The sequence below is a fragment of the Rhodnius prolixus genome, unplaced genomic scaffold, assembly GCF_049639745.1.
Source record: "Rhodnius prolixus isolate KJV_2025 unplaced genomic scaffold, Rpr scaffold_4, whole genome shotgun sequence".
Lineage (NCBI taxonomy): Eukaryota > Metazoa > Arthropoda > Insecta > Hemiptera > Reduviidae > Rhodnius > Rhodnius prolixus.
The window spans coordinates 6,912,435-6,933,702 of NW_027411614.1; the positions used below are offsets into that span (position 1 = coordinate 6,912,435).

Sequence of the window (21,268 nt, forward strand, 5' to 3'; positions counted from 1 at the left end):
AGGAGCCACTTTCTTGTCTCATTCCTCTGAAGCATGCTTGAATTTGTTAAATGTTTCAGTCGAATTTACTTTTATTATGCAGTTCAAAGTAACCTTTTATGTAATTCTCATACATAATTCTGGACATTTTGATCAGAATCGGAAGATTTAGCCGATTTAAGAGCACTTGAAGTCCCAAGAAAGTTAGTTAATCAGGATAATTGGTATGACGTGGCATAAAACGAGCAAAATATAGTTTGGCAAGTCTTCACAGTAAAGAGACAAGGTGAATCTCTTCACGGGTAATCTTTAATCTCTGTTTGACAGAACATTGAATCAGGACAAATTTCGGCGGCACTATAACCGGCTAACTTAGCACATAGCATTCGCGGACGACGTATTGTTGATTGCAAAACTAATAATCTACACTGGGGAAAGTATTCCAGGAAGTGGAAGAACAGGTTCTGCAAATTAATGAGTAGTTTAAGACCACGAGATCACAAGGGTCGTGGATAAGAGCGAATCAAGTTGTTAGTAGAATACTGCTTCCGAGTGTGCTTTTATTTTAAATGCTTTGGGTACTTAAAAACAAATGATAACAATATAACTGCAGAAATAAAGGCTAGAATAGTGGACAGAGAATAGAAGCCTGCAATGCGGTTCAAGAACTTGCTAGGCGAAAATTTTAGCCTACAAAACTATTATTAGGCCAATAATCACCTGGGTGGATAAGCAAAGAAAATGAATAGATTATAGGGTGCTTGGGAAAGAAAAGTTCTGAGAAAAATATTTGGTAATAGTTGTAATAAATGGAGTATGGAAGACGAGAACATGAGTTATTGAAATAGCTATTTGGGTGAGCCGGATATAGTTGCTTACATAAAATAGAAAAGATTGAGATGGTTATATAAAGGATGTCTCCAAAGAAAACATTTGAATGGAAATCTAGCAGAATCAAGGATACGAATAGATTGTTAATTTCTTTTATAAGGTTTAAGAGAAATGGGGAAATTCCATTCTGCTCTGGAACTCTTGAGGTTTTTATGTTCTTGTGGTAAGTTCATCTCCTTTTTTAACCTTCACAGAGTTTGAAATGCGGTACACTTGCTGTAACAAGTGCACGAATATTCTAGTTTATTTGGACTATACATCCTCACCTTAAAAGAATAAACTTAACAAGTTCACCGACCAACTTGATGCTGCTTTTTCATCCTTCCTTTGTATCCATTCTATTTGTTAAAAAATCCGCATCCGGAGGAAAAACATTCAATTTATAACAGTAGCAGTTACAGAAAATCGTCTGTATGGCGCAACTAATTTTTGTTTTTCACATTTTTATTTATCGATTGTTCAAATAGCTCAGCTGCAACAGCTAACAATTCTTTTATTATAGAATATATTTTTTAACATGATAGATATATTACATACATTTTTCGAAAAAGTGTTAAAAAAAAAAAGTTAGAGAGAAATAAATATAACTGGCTGTGAAGGGCACTCGAGTTACTTTCCCTACATGTGACTACTCGAAGAATATAAATATAATAAACGTTGTAACGTGGCTTTCAATTTTTTTTTGTTCTCAGCTGTTAGTCACCTGGTTACTGGTTACTGGTTACTGGCTGAAGGCAGCAGAAGTGTGTTGAACTAGTTAGGAGGTCCATTGTTTTGTATGCTCAACACTAACCCTTTCTCTCCCGGATAACCCCTATATATGTGTACCCTTTTCTTCTACATTTTGTAAATTTCCCTTCTTTTTTTTTTTTTGCTCGCTCACTTTCCAGGGCCTACCATTTACTGTTTGAGAGGTTAGAAGAGGACCCGACCCTTTTTTTTGCTTTCACACTAATGGATTTTTCATTACATCCTGCGCACACACCCCCCTCACTTAACTAAACTATAACCCACTTCCGTTCGCATAATAATATTTGGTAATGTGAATTAAACCATGTTCTATGGTAATGGAAATATTTTTTAATTTTTCCTTTTTCTCTCACTAATTAAAATTACTCACAACATTTCCTTTTATTTTCTCTTATTATAAAGTACCGTTTTAGTGGGAGGTAAATTCCTAATAAGTTAAGTAGGAGGATGGAATGTGTTGCTGAAATTCCGAGTTTAACAAAAAAATTTGAAGATAACCTTAACTGCAAGTCCTCCTACCTTACGGTTCTTAGATTTTATTCAAAAATGGCTTCAATAATTCTTTCTAAACTTGCTAAATACAATATATTACGCTCACGATTAACTATAGCTTAAAACGTGCGAAACTGCTTTACAGACTTATTTGGACGACGCCCCAAATTACCAATTGAACTCAAACGATTAATATACAGTACTATCCTCAAACCTATGTGGACTTACGGACTAGTGCTGTGGGGTTCTGCCAAACCTACAAACATACGGACAGTACAGGACATTTCAGACAAAACTCCTCCGACAGATAGCTGACGCTCCTTTCTACGGTGGACTAACCTCACTCTTCACAGCGACCTCAACATCCCCTTCGTAAACCACTTAGTCAAGACTAAATATAAAAAATTCCATACTGCTCTCTCCACTTGCTCCAATCCTCTAGTACAGTCTCTCGCCTCCTCTGACATTCCTGACAATCCTCCTCGCCGACTGAATCGCCAGTGGCCCCGCGACTTCCTCGCAGTCTGAACACCTAAAAATCATATCCTGTAGAGACTGCTACCGCTGGGCAGTTTCTTTCCTCCTGCCTTTCACGCCCCTATACTTCAATCTCTCTATTTACTTATTTTGTATAGTGTATTATACAGATTGTAAATAACAAAATAAATTTAAAAAAAAACATAACTTATTATTTTTTTCTTGTAAGTTAGGTGTATTTTAATTTATGGCGCGATAATATCTGAGGTTGTTGGTGCCCCGAGTTTTTTTTTTAGTGCACTGCTGGCTTCCGGACAGTGTTCATGTTAATAGTCAACTCTGTCTCCATCACCGGTAGTATTTCTAGGCGTAGGTATGTGGGGACACTAAGGGGATGCAATCAACCACTGGCTCTCCAGGTTAGGGATTACCCCACCTTTTCCACTCCAAACCTTTTCCTTTCCTCTTGCTGGGTTTCCTACAAGAATTCCGGCTTACTGAATTTCTGCCTTTCCGGAGATGGACACTAATCACTAGATGACAAGTTCATCGGGCATATGGTCCACGTTATTATATCTTAGGTGTGAAATAATGAACTAAGGGCGTAAGCTAAATTCCAAGCTCGGTTGCTTTGCATTGGGGTTGGAATCTTAGCGGTCAGTGATTTAAAAAAAATAACTCCGATACCTATGGTTATGAGTTGAGTGGGAGCAGAATCGCGATGTAAATTTAGCCCTGTTAGCCAATCCCCAGTTGAAAGTGCACTTGCTAGATGTTCGCGGTCTACCCGAGCTAGTTTAGGGTGCGTTCTAGGGCGCTTCTGCTTCCATCGTGTCTTGCACATTAATCCAGATGGAGCAGTAACATTTCTTTCTTTTAAAACGATCCCTAGGGACCGGTATACCTTTGACAGGGGGAGTTACGTTTCTTAAAGAAGCTAAGAAGCTTCTAGGAAGAAAAAATCTAAGGGTTCGCAGCTAGAATAAAAACCCCGGGAATCTCCCGTTGGAATCCAGTATTCGCTAACCTCTGAGCTAGTCTCTTCTCTCTACGATTAGACTATGTGAAAGTCTTGTGTTATTCACTCTAGATTTTTTTTTTTCAAAGAAAATTGAAGAAAATCTTAAATAAGGAAGAAAAAAAACCTTAAGGAGCTACTTATTACCTACAAGGGGTCTTCACCGCTAACTTAATTTCAGCTACACTAACGAAATATTAAGCGCCTGATCTTCTTACGATATGTTCTGTTTGAGCTCGGATTGTGTTTCCACCACGAGTAAATAACATTGGGTTTAGTTCTTAATTTGTTTAAGCTTTAAGATTACTGTATAAATCGGATGTACGTAAATGTTATTTTATTTAATAATCAGGCGCTTGTTGTTAAACATGTTTGTAACACCCCCACCATAGCCCCAGACTTACAGTAAGATATCAGTAACACTAATACAGTTTGCGTTGACGACGGCACGCATTGCTCTACTGTTTACGCTGTACGTCACTTAGTGGAATCCATTTTGTGTTAAGCAGTGGAGACGGCGCTTCCTTCAGAGAGATGCTAATAATATTTATCACTATTTAGCTGGTCTGTTCTCATTCTCCAACCAGACTAGATTTTGCCCAGCCACAAAGACCTGTCTAAGTCAACCAATTATTTTCCGCCCACCTATCTCACCTCAATACCAACAACCACACTTCCTTCCTCTTCATCACTATGCGCACGTATTTGCGTGTTTGTTTATTGCTCCTGTAGCTTAGAGATAAGAGCTGCGTGCTTGAACTACCTGCACGCCTTGCTGGTAGTATTAACTAACAGTTTGAGGAATTTGTTCCTGCTCTGAGAAAATAGCAATTTATGATCAATTTTCAACGATCATATTTTTATATTATCAGCTGAGAATTCTGTTTGAGTAGAAAATTCAGGAACTAATTCTTAATCTTCACTGCTTGAATTTTTTGTATTATTTCTAATAATGTCTATATACATTATTACTATACTATAACTTCACTGCAGAAATCTTTTTTAAAGGTATCTTTTTAAAGGATATTTTCAACTTTTATCGCTGACGATGTTTATTAACTTGGTATAATCATTACTCGCGCGTACTTTTAAAATAATTTTTTCTTTGATCTATAAAAAATGTTATTAAGCTCAACTTCTAGGAGTAGATAGAGGTAGTCAGGCTTCTCTCTAAAGTGTCATTTTCGTCTTATGTCTGGAGCTATCATTATACTCGTATTAATGAAAATTAAATAAGTTGTAAAAATTCTGTACACTTTTTTCTGTCATCTGCGATTTTTTCAAAAAACAATTGATGCTGTTTACGCTTTAAACTAAATATGCTCATGGACAAAATTATCAGTTTAACAAGAGAATTTTTTTCTCCTCAAGGTTGATTTTACGTTGGATTTTTCGGGATCTTGCCAGTTCTGTTATGCTATTCCATGGATTATAAGGGTTATAAAACCTGTATGTTGTTAGGTTGAATTAAATATGAGGCCAAAATTCCAAGATATGCTAAAAAATCAGAACAAATTGTAACTTATAACTTCTAGAACAGGGGTCCCCAAAGTATGACCTGCGGGCCACTGCCGCAGGAGGACATTTATCCGGCCCCGGCCGCACTTCCGGAAGGGGCGTCTCTTTCATGGTGGTCAGTGAGAGGAGCACTATATGTGGCGGTACCGCAAAGCGCTGCGTCGCTCATGTACTGTACTACTTCCGGTGACGCGGGACGCACGCGTCACGGCTCCGAAAAATAACAGAAGTAGGAAGAAAGGCAAAGCACTATAACTAAAGCGGACATTGACCATCTCATTAGCCAAAAGCAGGTCCATAATTCCCACAGAAATACTGGGCAGTTTGGTGATTTAAATTTACTTGTTCTTTATTTGAAATATTCTAATTGTTCCCGTTTTTTTTGTTTTATTTTTATTTAAAATAGTTTTTTATAGAGTCTGGCTCTCCAACGGTCTGAGGGACAGTGAACTGGCCCTCTGTGTAAAACGTTTGGGGACCCCTGTTCTATTGTATTAAAGAGAAATTAAGGCTTTTCAGTGTTTTTGTGGTTCTGATCTCGGTGTTCCATGTAAAATCAATATTTGCATTTTGATGGAATAGATCATTAAATGTTGTATAATTAAACTACACAACAACTCTCTCCTTTTGGCTTTCTTTAATTAAAATGCTGATATATTTGTTGTGATCGATTCTTAGAGTAGAGCACGTTCTTTCAATCTATTCTGCTTGCAGCCGCTGTTAACGAGATTTAATTGTTGAAATTAGATCTGTACTGCCAACAGAAGCACATCTCTCTCTCTAGAGAGGGCTGCGGCTAGGTAATAGAAGAGCTGGTGGTGCTTCTTCGAGGCTTGTTTCTTAATTAGTCTTCTGCCCTTAAAGGACCAACCCTTTTCCCTCTTTCTTTTTGTGCAGACGTATAACTTTACTCCCAAACTTAATCTTTTCGTTTAGGTTCTCATACCGCCCTCTTTCTCGTTCGACTAAAAGAAATCGGCCAAGATTAAATATTCTAAGACTAAAGCACTAAAAGTACTGTCTAACTGTGAATTCATTATTAGAATCAAATTTTGGTAATTTACCACAATTAGTTAACAATGGAGAATTCTTTCCGTATGTTTATTCTGCCAATAATTTTTGGTCTATTCGTTAAAAACTCGCTTAATGTCGCCAAGATTTCAAATAGAACCTACAAGACCCTGTATTAACTTAAACATAACAAGCAAGTGTTATCAACATTGTTATTGCGTGATGCTTATCCTTTGTGTCACATATAGACAATTGGTGTTTGATGTCTAATAACAGGGGTCCCCAAACTACGGCCTGCAGGCCACTTATCCGGCCCCCGCCACACTTCCGGAATGGTACCTCTTTCATTGGTGGTCAGTGAGAGGAGCACTGTATGTGGCGTCGCCGCTCACGTACAGTACTACTTTCGGTGACACGGTACGCACGCGTCACGGCTCCGGAAGCAGTGTGAAATAATAGCAGAAGTAGGAAGAAAGGCAAAGCTCTAAGACTAAACCGGACAATGACCATCCGATTAGCCAAAAGCAGGCCCATAGTTCCCATAGAGTTACTGTGCTATTTGTTGATTTAAATTTACTGTTCTTTATTTGAAATATTGTATTTGTTCCCGTTTTGTTATTTTACTTTAAAATAAGATATGTACAGTGCGCACAGGGAATAATTCTTAGTTTTTTTTTATAGTCCGCCCCTCCAACGGTCTGAACTGGCCCCCTGTGTAAAAAGTTTGGGGTCCCCTGTCAAATAATCTAACTGTAAAACAAAATAATTAACTTCAAAGAGCTCTGAATTAAAACTGTCCGGTAGGACAGTTGTATAAGGGTTGTTTCAGTATTAGATTTATTGTTTAAGTATATAAAGATAGATGCACATTTTACTTCTTAACTTTTGCCCCTTCTATTGAAATATTTCATCCAGGATATAGGACTGATTTTCCAGGGCGTCCTTAAAAAGAATACCGTTCTGGCGCCTCGAAGTAGGAAAGACATTCCTTGACAATTTGTGGTTCTTTTAATTGGTACACGTTTTGCACAAAGGAAACGGATTGCTTTAGCGATAAGGTAACCGTGTGGCCAATTCTCTAGCGGGCTATCAATATCTCCTCTCTACTTAATGGATATAGAAGATGGTTCCCCCCAGGGTTGCACAGAGTCTTTGATTGATCTCAGTTTATTATTTGAAATGGTCGTCCATTTTCAGCTGTCATCTTTGATTTATAGTACTGAATAACTGTGCGAGTTATGTTTCTTGGTAAAAGTTCATCTCCATTGAAACCATCTTCTGTTCGCTTCTTTTTCTACAGCGTCTGCAGCAACGTTTACTTGAATACCGAGGTGACCGGACACCCAAATTAATGAAACATTAGAACCTTCCTATTACAAATTGTATAGAAGAATATGTATAACCTGGATTAGAGAAAAAAGTAAATAAATAAGCGTATCTGGTTGATGCGGTGACACTGCTAAATCTAATAGTTAATCAAATATTGTATAACATAGTCTTTTTTTCCAGCTGGTATCTTTTATCTTCTAAATTAATGAAACGATTGCAGGAAAACTTCAATATTGAACCCTTGATGGAAGTGTTTTCACTCCATCGATCATTGAACTATAAATTGGGGAGATTGGGATCTCAGAGAGTTCGTTTGGGATAACCCAACCGGGTAATCAAGATTAGTGTGTTGTAAAGCTTTAAAACAGTTTGTTAATTAGAATTTTTAACAAATAATTGAAAGCTTTGTGAGAGTTAAATAAGTTTGGACACTAGATTTTGTTTGTTAATAACGATGCACAACACTCTTTTCCGTCTATAATATGAACGTTAAATTTGTTCAGTTTCGTGCAGGTTTCATGGTTGATTACTATTGGTATTGTGGATGTACTCCGTGCATTCATGGAATATGAATAATGCAGTATGTGAATGACGTGGAGGCAGAGGAGTAAATAGCGTGCAGTATAGTCCAGCAGGCAGGAAGTGAATTATTTCTATTGTTGTTTGGAGAGGCTAAGTATTTTGAAAGCTAACAAATATATCTGAAGCGTTGCAGGTACCCTACTGGGGGTAGAGATAGGTGCAAAATCTCCCCTGTGAACGGGGGGGGCGTCACGCAGTAGGGCTGGTGAATAGAATACCCGATTGTAGGAATTACAAAACAACCTTGTTTGCAGTACAGAAGCGAAAGTTAAGTGTACTTTTTACTGTAGCACATCAATATTGACGCCCACTTTTAGCGCCGCCATTATGTTGCATTTTTCTTCTCTCTTTTTTTTTTTTTTTTTTGCATCCATCCTTCTCCACTCTGTCCTCAACAACATTCAACTAGTGCCCTAGGGTTGTAATCTGGTTAAACTGTTTACCTCCTTGACACTCTCCACTCGTTATGCTGTCATTTATTTAACAATAAGTTTTCCTTAAATAAACTGTATTTACAACTACTTTCTCCAACGAATCTTTATGTAGCTGACTGAAACGCGGTCGTGCTTAAAAGCTTAAGAGCTCTTCTGAGAGAAAACTGTGGTTAGGCTTTTTCTTTTAAATTACTGTTTATTGCCTCAAGTGAGACGGAATTTCCAAATTTCCAAATTTTATGAAAATCAGCTCACTAGAAGAGACATTTTCTTGCAAATCATTGCTTAAACTTTGATTTAATCGAATACAATTAGTGATTACGAACACTTCAATCAACAACTTTTACCAGAAATTCGATCTGGGACACTTCTGCGACAGGATGTGATTCCTGCTGAGAAGGAAGATAAGAATTAAAATTGACTCAAACGTTCGGAGCTTGAAGAACATTTGTGAGTGGAACATTAAGAATTTGTACAAAGAGAAGGTCTAGTGAGTGTTCACAAATTTTTTGTGCTTTATAATGTACTAAGTTCAAAGCTCATTTAAGGTTATAAAGCTTACTAACCCCAAAGTTAGAAAAAAAGAATTGTATTTTTAAATTGGTATTCATTTGTTTAGTTCTTCTTGTTAATATAAGTGTTCGCTAACACCAACTCCAGTGTTGGACATTAGTCAATTTGTAGTCCATTATCTACTGACATTTGCAATATATATGTTAATTCAGCATTCTGGTTCAGAATTTGCGACACATGTCTACTTGGTATACTTTTCAGAACATTTCTACAGTAATTTATTTTATGAACATCCAAATGATTGAAGCAATCATTCATGAAATGCAAATAAAGTAAAATCTGGTGTGAACAACTGACAGGACTTAAATTTTATTTCAACTTAAAATTTTGTTATAAAAAGTGACTAATTTCATTTTATTTTTGTAGATTGTGAATGAAAATCAATAAAAAAAAAAAAAAAAAGTTTATCACTTTGCTTACATAACCTTAATTTACCAGCTGATCGACCTGGCCAGTTACCGGCGGCCATCTTTAACTCGTTAGTGATGTCTCTTTATTAAAGCGATTTTTTAAAGTGAATTTTAGTGCGTGTTAAAGTGAAGTTCTATTTTATAAATTGTGTTTAAGTTATACTTAGTGCGTGATGTACGGTTTTAGTGCGAATAGTGTTGTGAATTATTTTAAATTGTGTCAAGTGCCAAGTGCTATGGGACTGGTGATCTACTGAGATGCTGGATGGACTTAATAATCTTAAAAAAAAGTAAGTCTTTATTATCCATTATTTAATTTTAAATTTCAAATTGAATCAGCTGGTTCGCTATTGTTCGCGTCAGTGTGTTTAATTTTTGCTCTTTAAACTATTAATTATTTTGAAGTGTTTTAAGTGACTAATTAATGTTAAATTGTTTTTGTTTTATTTACTGTTATTGGATCTTTTGTTTGACATTGAAGTGAGATGAAAATTTGACAATTTTGTAAATAGTTTAGCTTTAATTAATTTACTTTTTTCTTAGGTTAGGTAAGTTATTTTGAATTTAAAAAAAAAAAAATTTTTTTTGTTAAACACCTACTCTTGCAGAAGAGGGAAAGAAAGTGATTACAGTAGAGCTTAGACTATGGGTCTAAGTGATACTGATATGACAGGGTTTTCTACCTCAGGAGACGAATCCACCGCTTCCTCTCTTAATAAAACTAAAAGATCGTCACAAATGGCGAATTTATCTCCTGGGAAAGGTAAATCAAAAAAGCAGGGTAAGAAGAGCTCTCTAGTAGCTTCAACAGCTCAAACTCGTCTGCGAAGCTCACACCCCTCTCAGGCTTCAACTTCGCAGCAACAATTAGTACCACCACAACAAGAACAACATCTTCAGTTACAGCATCAGCACCAACAGGTTCAGCAACAACAAAGCCCCCTACAACATCAACAAAAAGGCCAGCCCCAACCACAGGAAGTAGAATTTGTCTCCGATTTCGCTACCCATAATAAGTTCAGTGTTTTGCCTGAGGTTGGTGACTCATCTATGAGTGACCACAAGCCACCGCCTTTATATATCTATAAAATCAATAATTATATTGGTCTGAACAACGACCTCAGAAACCTAATAGGTTCTGACAATTACTCTTGCAAATCGAGGCTTGAAAACATTTTGGTATCGACAAATACATCTGAAGCCTACAGGGCAGTTGTTCACTATCTGAACCAAAATAACATAGAATATCACACCTACCAATTAAAGAAAGACAAAGCATTCAGAGTAGTCCTGCGACATATTCACCATTCTGTTCCCCCACAGGAAATTCAACAAGAACTACAATACATAGGATTTAAGGTTAGGAACATCACCAACGTTCGTCACCCCTTAAATAAAAATCCATTACCTTTATTCTTTGTTGACTTGGAGCCAGACTCCAACAACAAAAATATATTTAATGTCACCAGGCTGCTCAACACCGTGGTTAAAGTAGAAGAACCGCACAAAACGAAGGAGATAGTACAATGCAAAAGGTGCCAGCAGTACGGGCACACGCGGGCTTACTGCCATGTGGCGCCCAGATGCGTTAAGTGTGCAGGACCTCACCTCTGGGATCAATGCAACAAGCCACCAGATACTGCTCCAACATGCGCTCTCTGCTTTGGGCCGCACTCCGCTAGCTTTCGTGGTTGTGAGGTACACAAAGAACTCCAACGAATCCAGCGAGAAAGGCAGATTGCTCGTGGCCAAAGGACTCCCTCAAGGGCACCTGCTCCGATCTCGAAAATACCAACACAAAGGGATTTTCCTACACTCCAGCAGACTACAGTGCAAGGGCCACCCCTACAACAACAGCTACCTCAGCAGCGCCGTTCTTACCAACCTACTACTCGAGGACTACCCTACTCGGAGGTCGTGAGGTCACATCCTTCACATCAACATTCACTTCATACTCATCAAAATTCACTTCCTTCTCAACTTCCAAACTCACAGCCTGACAACATAACAACAGTGCTAAACTCATTTTTCCAAAGATTTGAATCACTTCTTACTCCTCTAGTTAGCTTACTAAACACTCTTATAACTCAACTTCTACCATGCCTCAAACCTTAAATATCCTTTCTCAACATTCATTAACTATTCTTCTCTGGAACGCCAATGGCTTGAACTCCCACAGAGACGAACTAGACACTCTACTACACGACAAACGTATTGACATAGCTTTACTCACAGAAACTCACTTCACTAGTAGATCTCACTTTTACATCACTGACTACAAAACGTACAGGACTGACCATCCGGACGACACAGCCCACGGAGGTGCGGCGATCCTAATTCGCAACAGCCTTTCACACTATAGCCTTCCTTCAACAGCAACTGACTACCTCCAGTCCTCTGTAATTTCCTTAACTGCTCTTCCATACAAGTTCAGTATTGCAGCTGTATACTGCCCACCAAACAAATCAATATCCCGAGAGCAATTTGCTTCCTATTTTGGCACCATCGGTCCAAGGTTCCTCTCCGGGGGAGATTACAATGCAAAGCACCAGCAGTGGGGATGTCGCACTACGAATCCAAGAGGTCAAGTACTTCTTAATGTCCTATTATCCAAAAACTACAGCAGCATCTCACCTAATCAACCTACATATTGGCCGACATCTTTATCTAAACTTCCTGATATTCTCGATTTCTTCGTAATTTCTCACATATCTCATCACTTTGACATCTCTACACTTACTGAACTCTCCTCAGACCACAGTCCTGTTCTTCTTACACTTGACATAAGGCCATTTCCTACCATACCTAAACCTTCTCTTATATGTGGACAAGTAAATTGGGAGCAATTCCAATCAAAACTGGAAGACAAGTTGAACTTACGGATTTCTCTTAAAACGGCTGAAGAGTTGGACAATGCAGTAGAACATTTAACCACTTCTATACAGACTTCTGTCTGGGAATCCTCGACTCATTCTGTAGCACAACGAACTCACATGACTAACATACCATTATACATTCGGACACTCATCACGGATAAAAGGCGTGCGAGAGCGAAATGGCAACGCACCCGCTATCCATCTGACAAACGAGAATTCAACAGACTGACTCACCTACTTAGAAACCAACTTAGACAACTAAAAGAAGAACGCTTTGAAGAATACACTTCATCTCTATCGACTGAAGACAAGTCTCTATGGACAGCCACAAAAAGGATCCTTTCATACAAGTCAGTAGCATCTCCACTTCGTCGTGATGACGGCTCGTGGGCCTCCTCTGACGAAGATAAAGCTTCCCTATTTGCATCTTATCTAACTTCTGTCTTTACTCCTCACTCTGAATTAGTCAATCCTCAGTTCCAAGAATCGCTCTTAAAAGATCTTGATACTCCTCTTCCTCTCTCGCTTCCTCCAAAGCCATTCACCCCTTCAGAGGTTAAACATATTATTAGATACCTTCCTTTAAAAAAAGCACCCGGTTTTGATCTCGTTACTCCAACCATCCTTCGAAAACTTCCTAAAAAAGCTCTAGTTTTACTCACCTCAATCTACAACGCCACTCTCCGCACCACCTACTTTCCGCTACTATGGAAATTTTCCATTATACTTCCGATACCTAAGCCAAATAAACCTTCACAACTCCCGACGTCACATCGTCCCATTAGCTTACTGTCAGGGCTAGGAAAAATTCTTGAAAAACTCCTGCTAAAACGTATTCTTCCAATAATTGAATCTAATGACATTCTCCCGGATCACCAATTTGGATTCAGGCGACAGCACTCCACCATACAGCAGTGCCATCGAGTTGTAGATGTAATCTCCACCTCCCTTGAGAAGAAGGAGTGTTGTTCTGGGGTGTTCCTTGATGTGAAGCAGGCTTTCGATCGGGTGTGGCACACTGGACTTCTCTGGAAGCTCAAGACCATCCTTCCAGCCACCTATTTCCTCATTTTGAAATCTTACTTGACTGACAGACATTTTAGAGTGAAGGTAGGAACTATTCTTTCTCCATTCAGCCATGCTGACGCTGGAGTTCCGCAAGGCAGCATACTAGGCCCCATTCTGTACACAATCTACTCCTCAGACATACCTACTCATCCTCAAACTACTCTTCTCACCTATGCTGACGATACTGCCATCTTATCTACTGACAAAGACCCAATAATAGCTCATAGAAACCTTCAGACTCACCTCACCTCCTTAGAAAATTGGTTCAAAAAATGGGCTGTCAAACTGAACGAAACTAAATCTCAAAATATCACCTTCACTCTTCGACGCATCACTCTTCCTCCTGTCTTTTACAATCTTATTCCTTTACCTGCTGTCAACGTAGTCCGCTACCTTGGGCTTTACCTTGACAGAAGACTCACATGGAACCCTCATACTCGACTTAAGAGAACAGAACTTAACAGACGCTTCCGACAACTGAAAAGACTACTCGACAACAGATCAAAACTCACTCTGGACAACAAAAGACTAATATATGTAAGTATACTAAAGCCAGTCTGGGCTTACGGCATCGAACTGTGGGGTTCAACCAAACGCTCAAATCTGCAAAGGATCCAGTCCTTGCAATCTAAAATTCTTCGCTCTATAGTAAACGCTCCTTTCTACGTCACCAATCAAACCATTCACACAGACTTGAACATTCCTTTCGTCACACAAGTTGCAAAAACACGATACAGAAAATTCCATCTTAACATTCAAACACATCACAATCCACTGGTACAACATCTATCTTCAAGAACATTTCCAGACAACACTTCCAGACGTCTTAAAAGACAGTGGCCTCGCGATCTCCTCTCTGATGAAGAGAGTCAGTAGAAAGTAAATTGTTTTTTGGAGTGTTACCGCTGGGTAACTTCTCCACTCTTTTATTCTGTTATTTATAGTTATCATTGTTGCTTATAACGCAAAATGCGTTGATTGTAACTAAATAAATGATTAAAAAAAAAAAAAAAAAAAAAAAATTCAAATTATATATTTATTATTCTTGCATGCAAGTAACATTTTATCATTCATTTTTTTTTTCTAAGTCTTTTTTAATGTAATCATTGATATTTTCTTTTTAAATCGACTATAAACTCAAAATTAGCATTCTCTGTTTCTCAAAATTGATTTTTGGAATTGATTTCTAAATCTTTTTGATGTAGTCTTTGATCTTTTCTATTTCATCGCCTATTAGTTTAAAATTAGCATTTTTGTTTCTCCTAATTGTTTTCTAAACGTTTTTGATATATTCTTTGATAATTTCTTTTTAATAAATGATATAAGTTCTAAATAACATTCAACATTCACTATTTGCTTATGATTTATATACTTGAGAGTATATATAATGTTAAAAATACTTGATAGAGATAAGAAACTCTACTAAACTCTATCTCCGCGGAACGACTCTTAATTGATTCCTTCACGAAGTTCGTCCTCCACAGATTTAACTAGGAATTTGCCCTTATAAAATGGTATTCTAGGAATGCAAAACATTTCTCCATTTTAAATTAAATCTGTTCAAGTGTTTAAATTATTTCCTAGTTCGCAACTAGTTTGTCCAACCACAAGCTTGCCTTTAATATATACATACATAAGGTTTTGTAATGACCTTTTTGGAGTTAAAGTACTTTATTATACTTTGGAATTAAAAGTACTTTCTCAGCGACCTGTTTTGTGTAAAGCCTGGCTCTGTCCATCGTTCTCTTCTCTTCAATTAGAATAATTTTTGTCGTCAGTTCAATATATTTTCTGTGCTGATAGCCATGTTTGTAAGCATTCATTTGCTTCAAAGGGGAAAGGATTCCGTAGGAGCCAAAGAAATCTTAATCATTATAATTTGTTCATGACTAATTCATAGATTATTGCCAATTTCAATAATTATTTATTTATTTTGTCAAGCTTTCGACCTGGAGACTAGTTTATCTTCGGTGCTAAACTTATTAAAAGCTATAATTTGTTTTACATTATGGGTTGGTGCTTCTTCTATCTTGTAATCAGTATCTTATAGTCATTCATCAGTACCTCAACAGTCAGGGCAGAAGAGACACCAACCTTTAATGATAACCATTTAAAACAAATTACAATTGTTTCAATCAAAATAAGTATTTATGGTGAAACTCAATTTCTGGTAAAATTGGTTTTTAATTTAAATTTAAGTTTGAAATTTAAGTTGGCAGTAAGCTTAAGACATAATCTGCTGTAGTCTCTTCCTAAAATTATTTGATCACAATTGCGGTCGGTAAGCTTTTGTTGCTTTCAAATAAATAGTATCTTGTACCACCTCCCTAAACAGAGAGTGTGTGTCTTATGTTGAACAATCTAATTAGAGGATCTTCACTAGCCAGCATCAATTACACTTTCATGATCTCCGTAGCCTCTCCTTTATTTTTATTAATAATTAATATTGTGCTCTGCGACCTCTCGAATAAGTAGTTAGGAGAGTAGATAGCGCTGGGTTAAAATCAGCGGTTGCAGTTTGTACTACTGGACATTTAGCTTGGTGTTCAGTATAGTGATGGGCAGAACGAGTCCGTCTTTGGACTCGTTGGATTTGAATCAGTTCCAGGGTTGGAATCGATTCCAACAACTCGTTCACCGATTCCGGTCTCTGTACTTACCCTATGCATTAGTAAAAATGTCACGCAATTCATTAAAAAATATCATTAAATGTTAGCTTTCCCAGTTAATAACAAAACTATATTTCTTTAACACACATTGAGTACTATCCCTAATTTCCAATTGCACTGATAAATATAAAATTAACATAAAAATAGACTAGTCAATTATAAAAATTAAAGCAATGATGTTTAGTCATTATCTAGCTTGACCACTGGAAGACTGGAGTTAACGTGCTTCAAGAGGATCCAAGGTAGAGAAACGGAAATGGGTAGGAAATTATTCCCATAAAAAAAATTCTAACCCTTCAAGCAAAATGATAATTACTCATAAATAAAGAAATATTTATTTACTAGGACTTGTATATCAAGCTTTAAAAATATTATCTTATTATCTTACGAAAAGAAAAAGCTGTGTGCTTAATCTTTAACATAGCGCTGGACACTCTTATTCTTATCTTCATTGGGTAAGTTTAACCGTGTACATGACCGTGAGACAGTCAAAGTAACACTGAGCCAAAATTTAGTATTACCTAATTGGTTTACTTACTGCAGTATCCCTCCCACTCTATCACCAATTTCACAAACATTCATCGATTGGAAATAATTTTTAGTTAAATATTCGTTTTATTTGAATACAAAAAACATTATAACGCTTTCTTAAGATGATTTTAATTTTTAAAATTTGTTTTTGTCCATTACTCTTAAATAATACGAAGAATTTCAAATAAAATATAATATACAAACACAATGATCTAGTATGCAGGTGGAGTCAGTCCTCGTTACCATAGCAATGGAACCGTTAAACAACTCCGGTTCCAGCTCCAGCAATTTCTATTGGCTAGATTCAGTGAACGAAAAAATGGAACGAGTCCGGTTTCAAAAGGATTTAAATCACTCCGGATTCGACTCCACCAACTCCAGTGGATTTAACCAATGAAAATGCTAGAGCTGGGCCGGAGTCGTTTAACGGTTCCGTTGTCATGGTAACTACGACTGACTCCACCTGCACACTAGATCATTCTGTGTTTGTATATTATATTTTATTTGAAATTCTTCGTATTTTATAAGAGTAATGGACAAAAACAAATTTTAAAAATTCAAATCATCTTAAGAAAGCGTTATAATGTTTTTTGTATTCCAATGAAACGAATATTTAACTAAAAAATATTTTCAATCGATGAATGTTTGTGAAATAGGTGATAGAGTGGGAGGGATACTACACTAAGTAAACCAGTTAGGTAATACTAAATTTTGGCCCAGTTTTACTTTGACCGTCTAGCTGACATGTACACGTTCAAGCTTACGCCAATGAAGATGAGAGTAAGAGTGTCCAGCGCTAAGTTTAAGATTAAGCACACAGCTTTTTCTTTTTGTAAAACAATAAGATAATATTTTAAAAGCTTGATATTCAATTCTTAGTTAATAAATATTATGAGTAATTATAATTTTGAAGGGTTAGAATTTTTATGGAATAATTTCCTACCCATTTCCGTTTCTCTACCTTGAATACTCTTGAAGTAAGTTAACTCCAGTCTTCTAGTGGTCAAGCTAGATAATGACAAAACTGCATTGCTTTAATTTATATTTGACTAGCCTATTTTTGTGTTAATATTTGTATTACGTTGTTAATTTTATATTTATCAGAGCAATTGGAAATTAGGGATAGTACTCAATGTGTGTTAAAGAAATATAGTTTTGTTATTAACTGGGAAAGCTAACATTTAATGATATAATAATATAATAAATTGCGTGACATTTGTTCTTATGTTTAATCGTTCCAAACCTTCTGCTGCCTCATTTTCATTTTTATTTGCCTAAATTTTTTGGGGCGGGGCGGAATCACTTTTTTTAAAAATAGGGATTTGAATCAACTCGTTCCACCATCGGACTCGTTCCAATGGAACGAGTCCGCTCAAATAGCCCATCACTAGTTCAGTACCGGCTAAGCGATCTTACCGGCCAGACCGTGCTACCAAAGAACGAGCGAAAACCAAAGATATACTCTAAAACTTCTTTTAATAATATCTGGTATTAATATTAATAAATTGCTTAAATATTTGTGCGCGGTCTTAACATCTCAATTATGGGTTCAGGTATTCAAATTTAATACAGTACTCATATATTTTCATTATTTATGTATTTAATGATATTGTGGAAAATTACATTTTGAAAACAATATCACACTATTATTTTTTTGTAATAGTAAATCATTTTCTATTTTTAGAGAATTTATTTTTACTAGGTATATCCGTTTTTACTAATCTTTGATCATTTTATTCGTAATCCATTTATTTCTACGCACTGCTTTATTGTTCACTTATTTTTTATGACTAAACAATATTTATTTGCAGGGTTATTGCAACAAATAATAGTAAAGCAATATATTTTCCTAGTTTTTTCAATTTAATGAAGTTAAAACTCAGATAAAGCCTTTAAAAGAGAAAGAATAATGAGAAAAACTCTGTCCATATGTTATATTCTTTATTAGAAATATGTTTTAATTTCTGCATATTTTAGATGATGTAGATTCTTAAAAATAATGAATATATACTAAGAAAATCAGCTATTTCTTCAGCTACAGCTGTTGCTTTCTGGTTACCTGAAACTGCTGAAAATTGAAATATTAAACAGATCTTTGAATTTGAATAAAATTTGGATGAAAGATTACTTAAATGTTAATTTCTCTATTTTATTTTAACAGTTACATTAAATTCTCTTGCACCAATTCTAACTTACAAATATTCTTCAGACTTGCAGATGTTAGTTTCTTTGATACTGCATTCATAGCGCCTCTATAATAAAATAGAATGTCTAAAAAGTATCATTCGTACACAAAACCTCTCCCTCAAAACACCTCCAAAGTAATTTGTCAATACAAATATTTGAATAGAAAAGTAATATGTCTTTTAAGTTTATTTTATTGTGAATACGAACTCTTGAAAACAGTTTTACTGCAATTGTAGCATGATAGAGTAATCTCAAGTCCGGTGGTTTGTCCAGCTCTGCTATTGTTCGAAGTCGTGGTTTTTAACCTCATTATACAGTCGCATTCCAGGGAGCTTCGAAGCCTTATCACTTTTATCATCCTATCAAGGAGGATTATGTGATTGGTTAAAAATTCCAAGTTCCACCACCTGAAGTACTCATGTCTCAGTAGATTTTTCCACTATTTTGCAATTTTCAAAAATGGCTTTTACGATTTTGTTTGAATCTAGAATAATGTAAACTACAAAGAGTTAAGTTGCTTAATCTTGTTTTTGAAGAAGTTTTCTTTTAGAGCTTCATTCTATAATGAATTGTTTTCTACAATACGTTTTATTTTCAGGATTCCCAGGGACGCTTGCATCCATCACCAAGTCATTCATATCTTTAAATTACTTTAATTACCTTCCTAACATTTCGCTGCTGATATTTCCTTGGAGTTTTTCAATCCCAAAGACCTCCCTGTATCCTTTAAGTTCTTCATTTTAAATCCTCTATACATTCCCGGTATACCCGCTTTCGTCCTTCTGATCTTTACATTCATTCCCACAGGACAACAATCAGTCAATTTATTTATTTGAATATTTATCGCAGTATTTCCTCTATCAGTTTTTCTAATTTTTTTTTTTCTGAGTTCTGGAGACCGGCTGTTTTGCTAAATGTAGCCTAGACATGGTAGATTACAAGAAATCTTTCTCAATATACATAACTGTTAGTGAACCCTTGTGGTTGCGATGGGTTGTGGCTGTAGGTCGATTCTAAATCCTGTGTAGATTCTCTGTAGAAGATTAGCGAGTAACATTAACCTGAGGACGACCACTGCTTCATCTTCTTCCTCGTTGCTCTTTCCAGAAGATGAATGATGATATTCTGGGCGGTGTGCTTCTATAGTAAAGTTGGTTACCTTCACCTGATTTAAACACGATAGGATCTAGCAGAATGTAGCAATTAATTACATGATATCTAGTTCAATACAATGTTCAGGTCGATTAGTTTAAAATTTTACGAGTTAACGCACTATAATATAGTGAAAAAAATCAATCGACAAAATTAGCACGACTGTCTCTTTTTCGCTATTAACATAATTGAATTTTGTATCTTTTTTCCCAAAAATCTTTTTTTAAAATAATGTAATACCACTTATTTTTTTTATAAGTTGATATTGGTGTAAACTGAAACAAAAAAGGGAGCTAAACTTTACATCAAGAGGGATACGCTCTGACCTTTTTATCCACCTTTTAAGAAAAATTGAAGGTTTATCAATATTTTGCACAAAAAATGAAAAAATACTGGGGAAAAAAAGCAGAGGTTTAAGTCCAGTTAGATAGGTGGTGGATGTTAAGGTAAAAAGGTTTCGGCGATTTTCGAAATGGGATAAAAGTTTTATAACGATAGTATGGAGACTGATAAGAAAAGGTGAATACAGCTAGGAAGCTAGTAGCCTTTTCTATATATTTTTGGGGTTGGTTACATGTGATAAGTTGAACAACGATGTTGCGTGGGAAAAAAAGAAAAAAGTAACAAGGGAAGCTGTGAGCCTTCCTTAGGATGCAGACTGTAGAGTGTGGCAGGGAAGTGATAGAAGGATCTATCTAGTACCACTTTCTATAGTGCTGGAGATAACTATTTGGAAAATGGTGGACTAACTATAACTACAGGCTAGAGTGGGAGTAGGGTTTGAATGGTGGATGATTCTGAAGATCTCGATGATGATTGGAAGTGTGTATGTATATATTTACATAAGTTGGCGGCTACAATTTGTTCTTCTTGAACAGCTACCGGGGATGTGGGAATAATAATAAAATAAAATAACGCACACACAACTACTTTTACTACAATATAATTTTCGAGGTTCTACCTTTTCAAAATGGGTGATTTTTATATACAAATTTGCTACTAACCACAAGATAATTAAACTGCACATTTTTACCAAAATGGCCCTTTATCGGGCACCTAATAAAGCTCCATCCATCCGTCCAAAAAATGCCTTTAAGGTTTAGAGGCAATCATAGTGGGCCTTCGTATAATTCTTGAACGTACGGTGTAATACAGTGTTTTTGTTTGCTTTTTTTTTTAATCAAATCTACATTTGAGTGCTGAATTAAAGGTAAATACGAAGGGATTAACTCCTGTGGTTAGTGAGCTGGATTCCCACGCAGCTTCTGACAGCCCACGGTTTAGTGATGGATAGCCCATGGTCTGAAACGAGAAGACAGGC

General features: G+C 36.3%; 1 protein-coding gene across 3 annotated transcripts in view; it reads left to right on the top strand.

Annotated features, from left to right (window-relative positions):
- The window catches only part of Schip1 (Schwannomin interacting protein 1), a 190,859-nt gene that overhangs the window by 39,210 nt on the left and 130,381 nt on the right, over positions 1-21,268 (top strand). Inside the window, exon 1 of one of the 3 annotated variants that reach the window (XM_074131976.1) lies at positions 18,009-18,161. The exons of the other annotated variants lie outside the window; for them this stretch is intronic. The gene's annotated coding sequence lies outside the window, so the exon portion shown is untranslated. Of the gene's footprint in view, positions 1-18,008; positions 18,162-21,268 lie in introns of those variants that run through there. 3 annotated transcript variants of the gene reach the window in all.